This window comes from Cyprinus carpio, chromosome B8 (genome assembly GCF_018340385.1).
Source record: "Cyprinus carpio isolate SPL01 chromosome B8, ASM1834038v1, whole genome shotgun sequence".
Classification (NCBI taxonomy): Eukaryota; Metazoa; Chordata; class Actinopteri; order Cypriniformes; family Cyprinidae; genus Cyprinus; species Cyprinus carpio.
In genome coordinates, this window is record NC_056604.1 from 15,408,072 (window position 1) to 15,426,447 (window position 18,376).

The following is an 18,376-nucleotide window of genomic DNA, read 5'->3' on the forward strand; positions in this document are numbered from 1 at the left end:
CAACATTTTTGCTTCTTTAAAACATCCGATTAGTCTGCTGATTCTCTGTTGAGTCACCATGAAAGAGAGAAAAAGAGTGCAGCGTGACTTTGCTCTCCAAAAACATGGTTACTTAATGCAGATGGTCATTTGAGAATGAGTTCATCTGAGGAACCCTTGTGCCAGTATTGGGTTTTGTTACTATGGAGCTGTATTGTATTGTCTATAAGGAAACCCCATGATCTGAGTCAGTGGTAAACATCATTACATTAGCATCAGTAATCCCTTATATTTACCACAGATAATGACGCAATGTATGACCTAAAGTAAGTATAATGTCATTTTGACCACAACAGTCCAGTTCTGTCCATGTAAACAACCTGCAAAACACATATAGAATAAAAGCAGAAAGTAAAAGCACATCATGTTCTTTCTTAATTTCAATAAGCGTAAAAATAAAAATAGCATGCTTTGTTTCTAAAAGAGAAGTGCTGAAGGACAAATCTTCTGAAAGAACAGAGAGAACATCATCTTTTTAATGATCATAATTATTGTCTACTTACCACCATTTTCATCGATTTTTTGAAGAAATGTCTGCTTTTTGTCACTTGTTCCCATTTAGCTTGGAATATAAATTTAAACAGTGATAAAAATAGATTTTGCTAATAGCCAAAAATATATTTTAAGCCTCTTTTATGATATTTTTATGACTGTTCCTGTATTCATGTCTGCTAAGATCATCAGACTGGATCATGTGAATACATTTATTTGCATTCTGCAAATGAAAAAATATCAAGTGATAATGACTGCATTAATCTTGTTCTTGTATTAGGATCTAAAACATGGCCTACAGTAGTTTACGGTTACAGGCAAATGGGATGATAATGTTTGTACTTCTCCATTCCCTAATAGATATTGATCGCTGAATGGTTTCCCAGGCCATAGTGGATTCATTTCTCAGCTCAGGGCCATTTCTGATCAAAGTGAGAAACGAGAATTTAACAGGTTTGCATTTTCCTGGAAAATGTGGTATAGAAATCTGCTCGTTTACAAACAGGAAACCATAATGTTAAGGGGAACCCTGTCACCGAAAAGACCCCTTCCTTCCTCAACATACACACACTCACACATCTCATTAACATACAGGTTTAGCATCTCTGAGTCATTCTGTCATGTTCTTCAGAACCAAAGCCCTATTTTCAAGGAAACTCTTATTCTTTGATCATTGCAAAAATGTCTTTTTACTCTAAATATGTCTTCAGGCCTTTTTTAAACATTTACATCTACAAGGTCAGGTCAAATAACCCCTTTGGCTAAGGGCTAATAGATGCATTAGCTCTTTATGGCATGAGGTGTTCAAGGGGCAGACTGACCAAATCCTTAGAGTAGCCCTAAACTTAACCTCAACCTACTCATTAACCCTCCACTGACTTTGACCACTGATCTGTCAGCTCTTAGGGCAAGTCAAGCCTGCCAACATGTTCTATGTCATGAAGGGCCTATTAGCTGCTCTGTGAAAACATTCATTGTGTTACTCAAAAGTAAAGGTCAATAACTGGATAAAAGCACATCAGTTATATGTGCAACAAACAACTGATTATTTCACAGGTTTTCTGTGAAACAATTACTGTGTGTCTAGTGCCCCTAGTAGACAGCACTGGTGTTTTGTGGTTAGGTCACTCAGACCATATTTGTGGTTGTTAAAAATGCATCAAAATGATTGGTGTAAACACTAAACCATCCCGATACGTCCTGTAATGAATGCCTGCTATCTGTCAATCAAGCATTGCATTAAAACAAGGTATTTGTGCAGATTTAACAGAAAGTAAACAATGGATTAGAATCGATAGATAGATTGATTAAAACACTAAAATTCACTTAAAATTCATTTCATTTTCCACATTAAAGATAAAAAATGTAAAATAACATTTATTTTATAACTTTATAAATTCATTGGAACACTGGGAAGAACAGGGTCCTGCCTAAGGTCCTAATTTTTTTTTGCATTTTTTCCAAGAAGTAATTATATACTAACACTGTATGCAAGTCAAATAAAATTATTTGATGCTTTATACACTATAGATGATACAGTTGTTTCACATTAATAAACAAGAAAATAACTGTATAAAATTTAATGTTAAGTTTTTCAATTTGGAAATGAATACCATTTCAGCAATAAAGCAGCTCTAAAAAGACATTGTTAATTCAATTTTAATTCAGTTTAGTTTATTAACCACGTGAATCAACGAAATTATTCAGATTAAGTCAGTTCAGTGTTGATTCAGTTCAGCTCTACAGAAGAACACAATAAATAAAATTCACACATGAAACCATTATAAATATAAATTCAAATCAAAACATATAAACAGCTCATCACCACACAATAAAGCAATTCGCAGCGTGCTTTCAGAGGTTTGGATGGTTGCTTAATGCAAACTGATTCATATATAGCAGTGTTAAACTACTTGTTGCACAAGCTGACAGAAGAGGCTGGTTAGCATTCACTAGAGCATTAAATTTAAATTTAAACATTTAAATGGCTGGTTAGCATTCACTAGAGCAGTTCGCAGCGTGCCTTCAGAGTTCCTCTGAAACCCTCCACCTTCCCCAGCTCCACCTGTACAGATCTGCTGCAGGTTATTATATATTCTTTATGTGCAGCAGCAGTATGTCTTAAATACTCACTGAGCAGCAGCAGCAATAACCAAGAGCTGCAACAATTCAGCAAACCCAAGAGCTAAAAAAAATCAGCAATAATCTACAAAAACAGCAATAACCAACAGCAGCGGCAATTCAGCAGCATAGTAGATCTATTCCGTCAAGATCAAATATATTAACATTGTCATATTCATTGCCATGCTAAAATCTTCTAAGAGTTGTTATGAAAGAACTGTAATATGCAGCTTAATTTAGTTCAGGTTTTGTTCTGTCAGTGCAGTCAAACCGATAATTTTACTGAAAATGAAGTGACTTTTAAACCCCATAAGTAGTCATATGTATTAAATTCACCAACGAAAGAAAGGGCAAGTGAATATAAAGTATTTCTTTTAATTGAATCACAAGTCTTCTGATCTGACAAACCGAATCTCTTTGCTCGCTACTTGATCAGTCCAGCTATGATACAGCACTCTACCTTTACAATTGATGCACTGAAATTACTTAGAGCAAGGTAATACGATCAGGCCTTGTGCTGCTCTTATACTGCTAACACATTTCACTCTGATGAGTCATTATAAAGTCCCGAAAGTACATTTCTCCCAGGTGCCGCCAACTGATCTGCTCTTGCTTTTGCAAATGTCATAGGGTATTATGCACTATTAGTGATGCACAATAATATTTGAAGGATATCCAGCATTCTCAATACAGCAGCTTGTGCATTTGATAAAAATAGATGCACTTTGCAACAATACACCTAAACATCCCTCCAACTTCCACCAGTTCAGCATTGTTTTATTACATTCAATAGCACAAAGATAGAGTGCCTGCATGCTGGAAGACTTGACTGTCATACTGTACATGATCGTGTCTGGCGGTGCGGGTGGCAAACATCAATCGTTAAAATCCTACATACTGTCATAACCGATGACTCATTGATGTGTAAAGGTTTTGGTTAGACCGCACAGACTTGTGGTCTAAGTACAGAAAACAAATTTGTAGCTGGCATTTACTGACTCACGATAAAATAGAATAAATATCAAAGCAATTGCAAAATGGGTTATCACATTGATAAGTATATGAGAAGTTAGTTTTCTGAGATTTTCTTTGTACCTGGAGCAAGATCAAAACACAGTTGTGCAACAATAATGCATAAGTAACATTACAACATCTTGACTTATACTTCAAAAAGCAAAAGTACATGCTTATTTTCTTTAAATTAACATTGGAAATAATAATGCATTCTAATAGCCTTTGAATAAAACAAGTTTAAGTTGAGAGAATTGACCTCTCAAAGAAATGTGATTACCTAACTCTTAATGTAAGAGATATATGCCTGTTGTGAGAGGAGTAATCCCTATAATACATTTCTGCAAGTGAATACTGCAGCAATGTTATGTCCTAGATCTCTTACAGACCTTATGCTATAGAGAAACAAGCAGATAAAACTTGAATTTTATCTCTGAACTTCTGTATTTTTTCTTTCGGTAACTGTATATTTTTTTAGCATTGGTGCTGAAAAATAATTACTAATCTATTACTCCAGTCTTCAATGTAAAATTATCCTTCAGAAATCATTCCAATATTGCTGATTTGGTGCTTAATAAACATTTCTTGTTATTATCAGTGTACATCAAGAGTGGTGAGATAAAGTTCAGCAAACTCTCTTGAAATGTTAGCCCTGTATGTTGTTGAATGATCACCATGCTCTATTACATTTGATGTTTTGCATGCAAGACAGCTAAATGTCACCTTATAGTGTGTGTTTACTCACATTTCTGTAATGGGGTTATTCTTAATCATTTGCAGACCTTTACTAAAATCAGGAAAGATGCAGCAGCAAAAATGAGTGCTTTATTTTTGTAGGTGCATTCCAGCAGGGTTTTTTTCCCCCCTTCTTCTTTCAAGAAGTGTAAAAAACTCAGCTAACATTTTGGATTAAGGAACACATATTCACTATTAACTAAGCATCTTTCCTCAGTAAACTCCTAATTTGATAGTAAGTAAGGCAGTTGTTATAGCGGTTATGTTTAGGGTTAAGGGATCTATAATATGGTCATGCAGAATAAGGCATTAATATGTGCTTTGTTAATTACTAATAAACAGCCAATATGCTAGTAATATGCACGCTAATAAGCAACTAGTTAATAGTGAATATATATAGTGACTGTAATAATTTGCTTGTGAATAGAACATAGAAGTATGTGCATGCAAAAAAAATCAAGTGCCCTTTGTTGACCCAGTGGAATGGGGACATATGACCTATTTCAAATGCTGTGGGCACAGACATCTGTTGGTCACAGCAGAACTTCTCAAAGGAGCTTGTTGATCACACTGCCATCTAGGCATCTGCTGCACTTAATGAAATTAAATCTTTGTTAATAAGAGCAAAGGCCTTCCTTTTTACTAAGTAGGAGCCTGTCTGAGCCATAAGGTCCTTGGAGTTTGACAACAAGACCAGTCAGTCCTCTCCTAATTTCACCCTACACAACCCCCCATTAAGACATGTGTCACTGCTAATAGTGAAAATGATTAAAAGAACTGTTCACAAAAAAATGAAAAGTCTGTCCTTAATTACTCACCCTCATGACGTTCCAAAGCTGCAAGACCTTCATTCATCTTCGGAACACAAATTAGGATATTTTTGATGAAATCTGAGAGCTTTCTGAACCTGCAGACAGCAATGTAACTACAAGGCCCAGAAAGGTAGTAAGGACATGGATAAAATAGTCCATGGGACATCAGTGGTTCAACTTTAATTTTATGAAGCTACAATACTACTTCTGTGAGCAAAGAAAACAAAAATAACACCTTTATTCACAGTTTCTTCTCTTCCATATCAGTCATGTCCTTACTACCATTCTTGGCCTTGAATGTGTCAGTTGCGTTGCTGTCTGTTCGGGGTCAGAAAGCTCTCGCATTTCATCAAAAATATCTTAATTTGCATTTGGAAGATGAACAAAGGTCTAACGGGTTTGGAACAACATGAGGGTGAGAATTTAATGACAGAATTGTCATTTTTGGGTGAATTATCTTCCTGTGACCTTAAATCTGCTATTTAAGACTTATCACAAATTACAGCAACATTGTAGAAAAACATATATGTGATCCTAGAACACAAAACCAGTCATAAGTAGCAAAGGTATATTTGTAGCAATAGCCAACAATACATTGTATGGGTCAAAATTATCGATTTTCCTTTTATGCCAAAAATCATTAAGATATTAAGTAAAGATCATGTTCCATGAAGATATTTTGTAAATTTTCTACCATAAACATATCACAACTCAAATATTGATTAGTAATATGCACGACTAAGAACTTCATTTGGACAACTTTAAAGGCGATTTTCTCAATATTTAGATTTTTTCCCACCCTCAGATTCCAGATTTTCAAATATTTGTATCAGCAAAATATTGTCCTTTCCTAACAAACAATACATCAATGAAAAGCTATTTATTCAGCTGTATGATGTATAAATTTATACAATTCACCCTTATGACTGGTTTTGTGGTCCAGGTTCACATATAAGTATTAATATTAGTAGTTGGGATACAACTTATGGTCATAGAAAAGTATACTCTCAGAAAAAAAGATGTAAAACTATTACTGAGGCGGTACCCTTTTAAAAGGTACTAATATGTGCAATTTAGGAGTAATTAAGGTACAAAAATATATATTTTAGCTTTTGAACCTTATAGGGTACTGCCTTGGTGACAGCTTTTTTTTTTTTTTGAGAAAAACTAAAATGTTAAATTAGCAACTGTTTACATTAATTGAAACTGCGTCAACATTTATAAGTAAGCATTTAACATGCACTTTTATCCCAAGTAACTGACACTAGCATGAACAGCCTCCCTGGAGTAATTTGAGGATAAGTGCTATGTGGGATTTAACCTGCAACTTTTGTATTAGCAACCTAGATCCTTTGCTGTTACGCTTCCCTGTCCTCAACCTGACCTCAAATCATGCATGGCCTGCAGAGCTATGGCAGGTATCACTATCTTTTTATCTGTTATTTGCACTGTTTGGTACTTTATTGCTGAGTATGGTGTAGTTATTCATATTCAGAGCTCCTTCTTGATATCTATCAGGGTTTGTGGAATTTGCTCATGTATTGAAAAATAGTTCAGCTGACATTTAAGAATGTCAGCATCAAAAGTGAGATATGACAGGTTCAGCTGTGGCTGCAATTAGTATGACGGGCTTCCCCTTCACACTCATCCTAACCACAGCACCACCTCCAGCAGACCTCAACTGTTTTCTACAGATCATGCAGAGCTTCCTCTCAGATCAGCAAAATGCAGCTAGAGCTGCAAAACGCACAGAGAATGGGAATGTTTGTAAAATGCCAAATCTATTGTTGTTGTGATGTGTATTATCATAGGTTTATTTTAAAAGTTGCTTGCAATGGACCAGACAAACAAATAAAATATGAAGATGATACAAAAATACTTTGCTCTTCACAGGAAGTCTGCAGAAAAAATGCAAGCTACTTCAAAAGACGGTTTCCCTCAGGGCAGCTTATGAACACTGACCATATGGTTGTTTCTCGCTTTGATGCTAAAATAAATACCCTAGTGTGTACACATGGGACATGAACAAATATTTCGGGCTGGAATGTTCCTGCAATTGGTAACTGAACGACCTAAAGATAGAACTCACAAGCCAATGATTTACTAAAAATAGCCTGTCCCTTAAACAGATATATAGGTCCTAAAAATAGCCCTTTATCTCATTACACTAAACCTGTCTGTAACCTGCATGTGAAAAAGTAGTGATCAGAGCACTAGGAAACTCCCAGAATCCTCATCAGCGTTCACCAGTCCATTCCAGAATTCTACTGACCACATGATGGGACCAAAATACAGTGTATTTTTAGAAATGGGGCATGCCAGTGACACTGACTTTGTGATTATAGGTAAAGTGGACAGTAAATGCATTTAATGATATTATGCTTTACTGCTTTGAATATGTTTACATGCACTTTAAAAGTCAATGCAAATTTCAGTCAATGACATGGTGCTGATTTCTGCACTATTTATTTATTTGAAATAAAAATGATTATTTTGTAATCTGTTGTATGTGCAAACATATTACATATCCTGTAATGACTAAGAGTTTTTTTGTAAAAAAGTTATTTTGATATTTTTGGAGGGACATAAAAGGGACATGTCAAAAATGACACCCTGATAAAACTGTCCTGATATCACAATAAAAAGGGGGAAAAATTCAAAGAAAATATTAAGAAGTAGTTTGAGATGATCTTTTATTAATATTTCTTATTTAAAAAAAATCAATCTGCTACACTGCTTATTAACATTTGAAAAACTTTTGTCTGCCATTTTTAAGTAATTTGGTCATTTGGTCCAACCAGCCTGCAAAGGCATAAAACAGGAACTGATACCATAGAGAGGAACTCCTGCAGACACTCAGGATGATGCGTAAATGTCAATAAGTCTCTTAATATATCAGAAAATTTGCCCTTTTTATGCAAAGGTTAGTTCAGGTTGTACAATGTCATGTGGTGCAACTCTCCAAAAACGTAAATAAATTTCTGAATTAAAAACTCCTAATTGACATAAAATAATAATAATAATAATAAAAATGTCCTTGCAAAATATCTTAAAAAAAAAAAAATTCATAGTTGGACTAACAGATCTAGATAATACGATTGCAGCTTGGCTTCATCAAACATATGTTAATCTCACCCCACAATTGGAATACTCCAAATTATAACACCTTTTAAATTGTTTAAATGGCCTTTTAAATGAAACACAAACATAACATCTAATATTTAATTTATTATCTTGAAAGGGTTCATCACATGTCAGATAAATAGCTGCAGTACAAGCTTGCATGACATCATGTTCTTTTCAGCTCATCCAGTGATGAATTATAACAAATGTTTTGTTTCTCAATCTTCGGGCCAATGAACAAGTCACTGAGATTGACTCAAGGCCCCAGAATAAAACCACCAGATATTCCAACCATTCCTGGAATGCCTTGCGTGCTGCACGCTGCAGCTGCACAGCTGTAACGAGGACAGAATGCCTCACACAAATGTTTTCCACTGGTTTATCAGGAGTAGACAGAGACAGCTGTGCCCGTTAAAGAGTCATCTTTAAAATAATGCCCCAGAATTCCCCGTAGTCCCCTTTGTGTGAGTAAGTGTGCCTTCTGAGCACTTTAATCCTTTGAAATAGTAGACGTTTGATTTCATCTCCCTGACAGCCAGTAGGAGTGTGTTTCTGTGGTCCACAGGCAGTTGCTTCAATGCGGCTGAGATGAGGCCTACACCTGTTCCCTCAGATCCTACCGAGGATATTAGCCAGCACGACTGAAACAAATCTACAGCTCTATTCAATAGATGCTTAGCAACTGCACGCTTTGAAAATGAGGGTTCTTGTTTTGGCATCTTCTTTAAGTACTCATCAAGGTCCTGGAATAGTTTTTTCATGCAATATCCAGAGAAACACTTCAATGGGAAGTATTTCTATACAAACTGGCATGCTAAAATAAGTCACTTTTTGTTTCAGGGACCAATATTTTAGCTCTTTTGTTCTGTTAATTTTGCGAAAATAGGCAAATAAATTTCATGCACATGCATAAAAACATCTAGTTTCAGGCAGATTTAACTCGCTAATTTCTGTCATTTCAATACTTGCATAGTACTAAAAATGAAATCACTGTCATCATTTTATGCAACTGAACAAAAAAAATCTATCTAGGTCATCTCACTCATTTCCTTCATCCATTTTCAGTGTAGTATTTTCAGCTGACTTTGGTGTTTTTTTTCTAAATCTAGATTTGGATAGCAACTCTCTGGACAGAGTTACAGTGTTACTTTATTCAGATTTTCCTTGACAACTAACACTGGATACAGTTGTACACAGGCTTACACAATCATGGATACAGTAAAATTAAACACTGAAATTTAATTGTTCCAGTCGTCATTGTATATTATGCAATGTCTGTTAATTGTAATTCAGTCCTGACACACATCAAAATTTATGTTGCACAATATGATGTAATATGTAAGAATCATCTGGAGGTAACCCTGTAAAAAAAAGAACTCACAAAGAGATCTCAGTTATTTAATGTGGACAGGAATGAGAGAAGTAGAAGAGTAAATGGAGACTTTTGTCTAATGTCTATCTGAACATAACTTAAAATGTAATTTATGCAAACCTCTGACCAGCACCAAAAATAGAAAGGCAAGATTAGAGTTTGCAAAAAAGCACAAAGGTGAGCAAGCAGTTTTGGAACTGTGTTTATGGACCGATGAGACAAAGATTAACCTGTATATAAGTGATGGGAAAGCAAAAGTGTGGAAAAAAGTGAACTGCAAATGAATAAGCATACAACCTCATCTGTAAAGCATGGTGGAGGTGGTGTCATGGCATGGGCATGCATGGCTGTCTCTGGAACAGGCCCTCTCAATTTTAATGATGACTAAATGTATGATGACAATGGCAGAATGAGTTTGGAAGGGTACAAAACCATCTTGGCTACCAAAATTCAAGAAAATGCCACCAGACTCATCAGAAAGCGCTTCATATTGGATCAGGACAATGACCCAAAACACCCTGCCAGTTCAGTCAAGGAGTTTATCAGGGGAAAGAAATGGAAAGTGTTAGATTGCCCAAATCAATCTCCAGATTTAAATCCAATTGAACATGAATTTCACCAGCTGAAGAGGAGATTAAAGACAGACACTTCCCAAAACAAGTAACACTTGGAACTGGCTGCATTAAAGGCTGGGGAAAAGCATTTCAAAAGGTGAGACCAAGAGCCTGGTGATGACTCGCTGCTGTGATTGCACGCAAGTGTTCTGCAACTAATTAATAGCTTTTAATCTATTGCATCAGCCTTACGTTCAACTGTCCCAATACTTATGCTCACATCAAATAGTGAGATGAACTTTAAAAGTGTTTCCCTTTTTATTTGGTAAAACATGTATGTGTCCTTAAAATATGTATGTGTTTGTTGAAACAGCTTATAATAAAATGTGACAATTTGTAGTTTTGTCTCATATTCATCTTTTTTTTTATATTTATAGATTTCTTGACTCCACAGCAAACAGAGCAATTTTCTCTTTACTGTTCCAATACTTACGGAGGTCACTGTATATATAATGTTTTTGAAAGAAATTGCTTATCCTTATTCCATACACACATTTTTTGGTCAGCATATTATTATTATAATATTAATTATAATATTTTTTTTCCTCAGCGTGTCATGGTTGGGGGGGTCTGCAATAGGTCACCAAAAAATTAAATTTAAGTGCTTTTGGGGCCTTGTCTTCGTAAAGACAAATTGCAATTAATGTCAAGTCATCAAAAAGAGTTACAAAAGATGCTACGCATAAGCTTTTTATACTTAATAACAAAAGAAAACATGTGAACCCTGAAAATCTGTCAGCACATTTAACTGTGTCACCTTTAAAATCTTTGTGAATATGAATTAAAATCGGATGTGGATGTGGATGTGAATGAAACACGTTTCCTATTTCATTCTCTCGCTTTGTACACCTTCCATTCTTTATTCTCTCTTCATAACCTAGTCTTCTTAACATGTGACTTGCATGCTGTCACTAAAAGTGGGCCACTTCTTACACAGCACAATGTTGAAAGAGGTCATTGGTACCAGGTTATGCACTGCAACGGCTATGTATTGACCTACTTACTTCTATGTGTTCTTTTGTCATCTCAGCGGACATAACAAAAATGGTTGTATCCTCTGATCAATGTGGGCCAGTCAGTTTTTCTTTTAGCCCTAGTTTGCTGTGTACAGCCCCAGTATCAACAACACAATCTCTAACCTAAATTTTGAAATCCAGGTGCCTAAGGTTTCTTCAAGATCTTTTTGTGCTGTTTTGAACCCTATTGAGTATAGTTGGCACAGTTAGCAGAGAGTGCATGAATTTAGGTTTGATAAGAGAAATATATAATAGAATTTCTGTATTAGTTGTAGATGCACTGAGATTACAATTCTGCATGGATGATAAGATAATAATTACTTATTTGCATCTAATAGTGTTTTATATTAACGCTAAGTGAGAGTTAGACTACTGTTCAAAACGTTTGGGGTCAGCAGGATTTTTTTAATGTTTTTAAAACAGTAATATATTGAAATATTGACTTTTTACAATTAAAATTACTTTTTTTCCTATTTAAAACATTTTAAAATGTAAAATATATTCTAATATGCTGATTTTCTGCTGAAGGAACATTTCTTATTATTCAGTGTTAAAGGGTTAGTTCACCCAAATATTAAAATTATGTCATTAATGACTCACCCTCACGTCGTTCCAAACCCGTAAGACCTCCGTTCATCTTCGGAACACAGTTTAAGATATTTTAGATTTAGTCCGAGAGCTTTCAGTCCCTCCATTGAGAATGTATGTACGGTATATCTGTCTACGTCCAGAAAGGTAATAAAAACATCATCAAAGTAGTCCATGTGACATCAGAGGGTCCGTTAGAATTTTTTGAAGCATCGAAAATACATTTTGGTCCAAAAATAGCAAAAACTACGACTTTATTCAGCGTTCTCTTCTCTTCCGTGTCTGTTATGAGCGCGTTCACAATACTGCAGTTTAGTGATATCCGGTTCGCGAACGAATCACTCGTTGTAACCGGATCTTCTTGAACCAGTTCACCAAATCGAACTGAATCGTTTGAAACGGTTTTCGCGTCTCCAATAAGCATTAATCCACAAATGACTTAAGCTGTTAACTTTTTTTAATGTGGCTGACACTCCCTCTGAGTCAAAATAAACCAATATCCCGGAGTAATTCATTACTCAAACAGTACACTGACTGAACTGCTGTGAAGAGAGAACTGAAGATGCCGAGCCAGATAACGAACGAAACATTGACTCGTTCTCGAGTCAAGAACCGGTTGCATAGGTTTTCGGATCACTAGTAGTGATGGGAAGTTCTGTTCTTTTCCGCGAACCGGTTCTTTCAGACAGTTCGATTCAATAAACTGGTTGAAGAAAAAACGGTCACCAGTTCTTTTGCGCTCAACGTAATGACTTCATTGGCGATGACTGCCCTTGATTCAATCCTTCGGTTTACCCGCGCTCATAACATTAGTAATCAGTTCAGAATCAATCACCAAAAGAACCAGTTCGGTTCAGACGCGCTGTGTGTCAGTCTGAATCACGCATGCGCAGTATCATCAGCTCCTCGGTTCTCGAATCGGACGCGTCCGACAGAAACGGTTCTTGACTCGAGAATGAGTCAATCATTCGTTCGTTATCTGGCTCGGCTCGATGTTTCATCTTCAGTTCTCTCTGTTCACAGCAGTTCAGTCAGTGTACTGTTTGAGTAAATGAATTACTCCGGGATATTTGTTTGTTTGAACTCAGAGGGAGTGTCAGCCACATTAAAAAAGTTAACAGCTTAAATCATTTGTGGATTAATGCGTATTAGAGATGCGAACCGTTTCAGTTCGATTTGGTGAACTGGTTCAAGAAGATCCGGTTACATCGAGTGATTCGTTCGCGAACCGGATATCACTAAACTGCAGTATTGTGAACGCGCTCATAACAGACACGGAAGAGAAGAGAACGCTGAATAAAGTCGTAGTTTTTGCTATTTTTTGGACCAAAATGTATTTTCGATGCTTCAAAAAATTCTAACGGACCCTCTGATGTCACATGGACTACTTTGATGATGTTTTTATTACCTTTCTGGACGTGGACAGTATACCTTACATACATTCTCAATGGAGGGACTGAAAGCTCTCGGACTAAATCTAAAATATCTTATACTGTGTTCTGAAGATGAACGGAGGTCTTACGGGTTTGGAACGACATGAGGGTGAGTCATTAATGACATAATTTTAATATTTGGGTGAACTAACCCTTTAATATGATATGCTTAATATTTTAGTGAAAACCATAATGCATTTTTTCAGGATTCTTTCATGAAAAGAAATGAAAGAACAGCATTTATTTGAAATAGAAATAATTTACCACATTATAAACGACTTAAATGTCACTTTTGATTGATTTAATACATTTTTGCAATAAAAGTATTAATTTCTTTAAAAATCACAGAGTGGTGTAGATTACAGAGAATGTAATTTAAATGTAAAAATAGTGGAAAGGAGCTGCACAATTAAATACCAGGGAATTAGTTTTGCAGAGTGCAAGCAACCTCTGTAGCTTTGCAATGTAAAAAAATTAATAAAAAATCAACACTGTCTTCTTTGCAAGGTCTAACTTATTTTGGTCTGGTGACATTGGCTTTTCATGCTTGCTGTCTGCACGTGTTTGCAAAGGGAAGTCTTCACTATGTGAGAGTACTTTGGAAAGAACCATTTGACCTGATATTAACTCCACTCTACACTCATCTGTTGTGATTGCTGCTGCAAGACTAAAACAAGGACAGCTGAACTGTCTATGATATGGCCTTTGTGGTTTCTGACTCTGAAATCCTACTGACAAAAAGAGCAGAAAAAGTCTGTATGTAAATGCCTATCCAGAGCGTATAGGTTGCAACACAAGCTATTCTGAACACATGATGTGCAAATACATGTTCAGCTGTTTCCAGTAACTCTAAAGCAGAGTTTAATCTCATCTGTGCCTTCAGAGAGAGTGTGTATGATGAAACACAGCCATGAACTTTCCTAATCCACTTACAACAAACTTTCACCCGTTTCCATCATGCATGTACAAAACTGCACAATGTTCTGATTATTTGCATCCAAAATGAACAATCACTAAGTGCCCAGTACAAGCAAAACTGGCTAAGCAGTAAATACTGCCACTTGTAGAGACATTATAAGGGGAGACGGACCAATCATTTACATTTAGTTGTATACTGCACAAATAATATCACTAAATAAAGTAACGTCTTGGTTATGTATGTAACCCTAGTTCCCTGAAGGAGGGAACGGAGACGTTACGTCATCAGTGACTGACAAACTGGGACCTCGATAGAGACCAATCACATTCAAGTGTTAACAACAAGCCAATAAGTGTTGGCAACAACATAATACTAAGAATGATAATCTGAGCCTAGTAGATTAAAGTAAGAATGATGGTCTGACCCTCACACATGTAAGAGACACAAATCCTACTGTCTACTAAAGAAAACTGTTGTGACTTTAAACAGCTTTCACCTCCGAGATGTTTATCTATAAGATAAGCTTATAAAGTTTATAAAATGACTCATTTGTGAAATATTGGCCACAAATAAGCCACCAAGAAAAAAAATGAAGAACAACATCCCTTTTTGGCAAAGGTGCCACTTAATTTATTATTTCTGCACTGCTAAAAATTTGAAAATAGTCTAAAATACCGTTCAATGGCTGTATGAAATATTTCTGGCTGGTGCATTTTCTCAATTTGCAAAAAGAAAAAAAGACCCTACTGATTACATAAAATCAGTGCTTCAGAAAATATTTCTTTATTTCGAAGTAATGCGGTGCAAGAACAATGTGTTCCACAGCAGAACATATCCAGCATTTATCAAGCATTAAAATTCAATTCACACCTAACATTGTTGAGCAGACTGAACTCTAAATCTGGAAATTTCCCTTTTAAGGCAACATCGACGTCATGTGGATTTGCTTCAAAATGCTTGTGTTTCTGAACAGTATGTGTGACTGTGTCAACGGCATGTGATTGTTGCTCAGATAGCTTTGTCTAAAAATAAAGCAGAGCTGGCTAAAATATCCCCTTGGTATAAATACTCAGTCACCTACATTTGGCCTGCTTTGGATAATTCAGCTTAAGTGACAAATTCCCCTTCGTAACTGTGAATGTGCAGAAAGAAGCGTAGACACTCTGTGCTAAAATCCTTGCAAGTACAAAAGTAGATCTCAGATTTCTTTCTCTATTCATTCTGTCTGCTAATTATTGTGTCTCATTTGTGTCTATATGCCTAGGGCTCTTATACTTTGCATTACAATTTATATTTGCATGGCAATAGCCTGCAAAACAACTTGAACAGAAATGAAAAAAGGCAATTCACAGAAAATTAGATTTTTAATCTGCTTGCAGTTCTGGCATGCATTGATTGTTCCACTTGAATTGCTTAATTTAAAACAAAATTATTTGATTCGAATTGAATGAATCTGCATATGACCCACGCATTATTTAAGTCCAATATGGTCGACTTATAACTTGAGTTTAAAACACATTACATGAGTTATTACTGAAAAAACAATATTTGCAAAAGGTGGAGTTCTTGTTAGAAGCCAATTAAGAGCCATTAAAACATTTGCACAATCCTTTTCCAGCTTTGTCTAGGTGGGACTTGTTTACCAAGGATTCCTGGATTTGCAGCACTAAATGTACTCTAAATGACAATAAGTAAGTGTTAGGGTTCATAAATTTACCCAGAAACTATGTAAGGATGTTGCAGGAAAAATATCATAGATAATATAGTAGATATTGTGCTAGTCTAAAAAAAGACAAGCAAGGAACCAAAGAGAAACAACCAGAGTACGTTATTTTCTACTATCAAAAAGACCTGTAGGCTGCAGAAAGACCTAGGAGGGATTGTCTATCACGAAAAGGAAGAAGTCATTTCTGTGGCTTCTTTCCATCATCTGTGGGTCGAGTTTCTTTGGCGATGTCCTTCCTGTCTTCTGTGGCTAGTCGAAACTTTAAAGAAATATTGCTCTTTGGTCTATGCGTCAACCACATCAAACAGACCAGGTGATACACACTGTCTGAGTTCGGTCCTTAGAGCTAAACGCATTAAACTCTCTCCCCCCTCACATCTGCCCTTTCACATCTCCTCCCACTCTGTCTCCCATATGCTTCTGAATGGCCTCAGGGCTCTGTGCACTGCTTACACAGCAAACAAACCGTAGGCAACGGAGGTACACCATACAGAAGAGGTCTTGCCTGGAAATAGCAGGGTGTGAGACAGTGTAGGCAGCCAGACAGCTGTGGCAACAGAATGAGAGAAAGAGAGAGCACAGTGTACAGAACGAACAAAGCTCACAGCAACTGCTTTTACAATCCATACATTACAACTGAAAGCATAACAATTGTTTAGAATTTTGTTATATGAACATTTTTAATTTGAACTGTCTTAATCAAATGAGAATGCATAACTCATATTTTGTATGTGTTTAATTCAGTGTAATGTACAGAGACAACTTTAAGCAGGCCGCTCTTTTATGTCTTGATGTAGTCATCACATGGTCCCAAAAATCTTGTTGTGGCATAATATGTGCTAAAAATTAAAAAAGCACATTGATATAACATTTTATAATTATATTATAATAATTTAAATTATTATCATATTTTTTCATTATGCATATTGTGCATATTGATAAACCTGCCATACAAACAAGTCATAAACATATTTCTAGTACATTTTCAATTTAGAAACTTACTTTTTGCCTCTTTGGTATAAAATCCTTGTTTCATTCCAACCCTGGTTACCATCAGCTCATGCTTCGGTGCTTGGTTTTTTTTTCAGAATAGGGCCCCTTCTCAGTTGAATGGAATCGGTGAGTTGTTGTCGGATCGATTCAGTTTTGTGAACCGGTTCAACTTACTCAAAAGAACGATTCAGTTAGATGCTTTAACTAAATCATTAACGTTGTGACACAAATGCATGTTTCCAAATTCATTAACAGCATGTATTCTGGTAAACAACATATATCTGAAATATTAAAGGTGCAGTGTGTAGATTTTAGAGGCATCTAGCGGTGAGGATGCGAATTGCAACCAACGGCTCAGTCCCCCGCTCACCCCTCCCCTTAGAGAAGCTAAGATGGCCGACACAGGTAAAGATGTCATCGGTAAAGACAGCAGAGAGCAATGATATTTCTTTACAAAGGTAAATCAAGGAATTATATTTACTTAATTATTCAATAAATTGATGTTACCGAATGTTAATGTACTTGTTCATCACAGTGTCAGTGTTTTATTCGCAAGAACAACAAAGTGACGAAACATGCTCTGCAGAGCATTTTGTCCGTTTAGGGCTACTGTAGAAACATGGTGGTGACTTTCATGTAAGGGGACCCGCGGTGTATGTAGATATATATATATAGCTCAATCTAAGGTAATAAAAACATAACAGTTCATTAAGAAAGGTCTTTATACACCTCTAAAAACATAGTTATGTATATTATATTGCATTTCTGTAAATAGATTGTTGTAAATATTCCCCTTTGCACCTTTAACAGCATAAAATATACTTACCATCTGCAGAAAGAATAGTTTGTGATCAGTCACATGACTTTTACGGCTCAGCTTGTTGCAAAATAATTTGAATAATCTTCTCATGAAGCAAATATGCTAGTGGAATGCTAACAGGACAGATTGCTCTCTCTAGGTAGTATACTCCTCCTCCTTTTGTTTATTTATTTCTGTGTTTCGAGTTTTTCCCTGTTTGTTCCCCCAGCTCATTATAAATGGTGTATTTCTGCCAGTATGACAGTGATCATGTTGAGTGCTCCATGTTTTCTGTCGGTTGTTTAGAATCTGAACAAGCAATGTCCGGCATGATTCATTCGACTTGGTTCTGTTAAATGAATTTACAATTAATATTCATTTAATAAATGTTAATTTTTTATCATTATTTAATTTTTGACACTCAAGTCAAAGTTTAAGACTATTCTTAAGAGCATTTCTGAGAAGTTTTATACATACGGGCCCAGGTCTGTATTTCCCAAGAGTAAAATCCTCGGGAAACGCAGCCAAGGTCATATAGCAAAACAGTCTAAATAGGTTCGAGATTCAGTCTGAATCATTTACA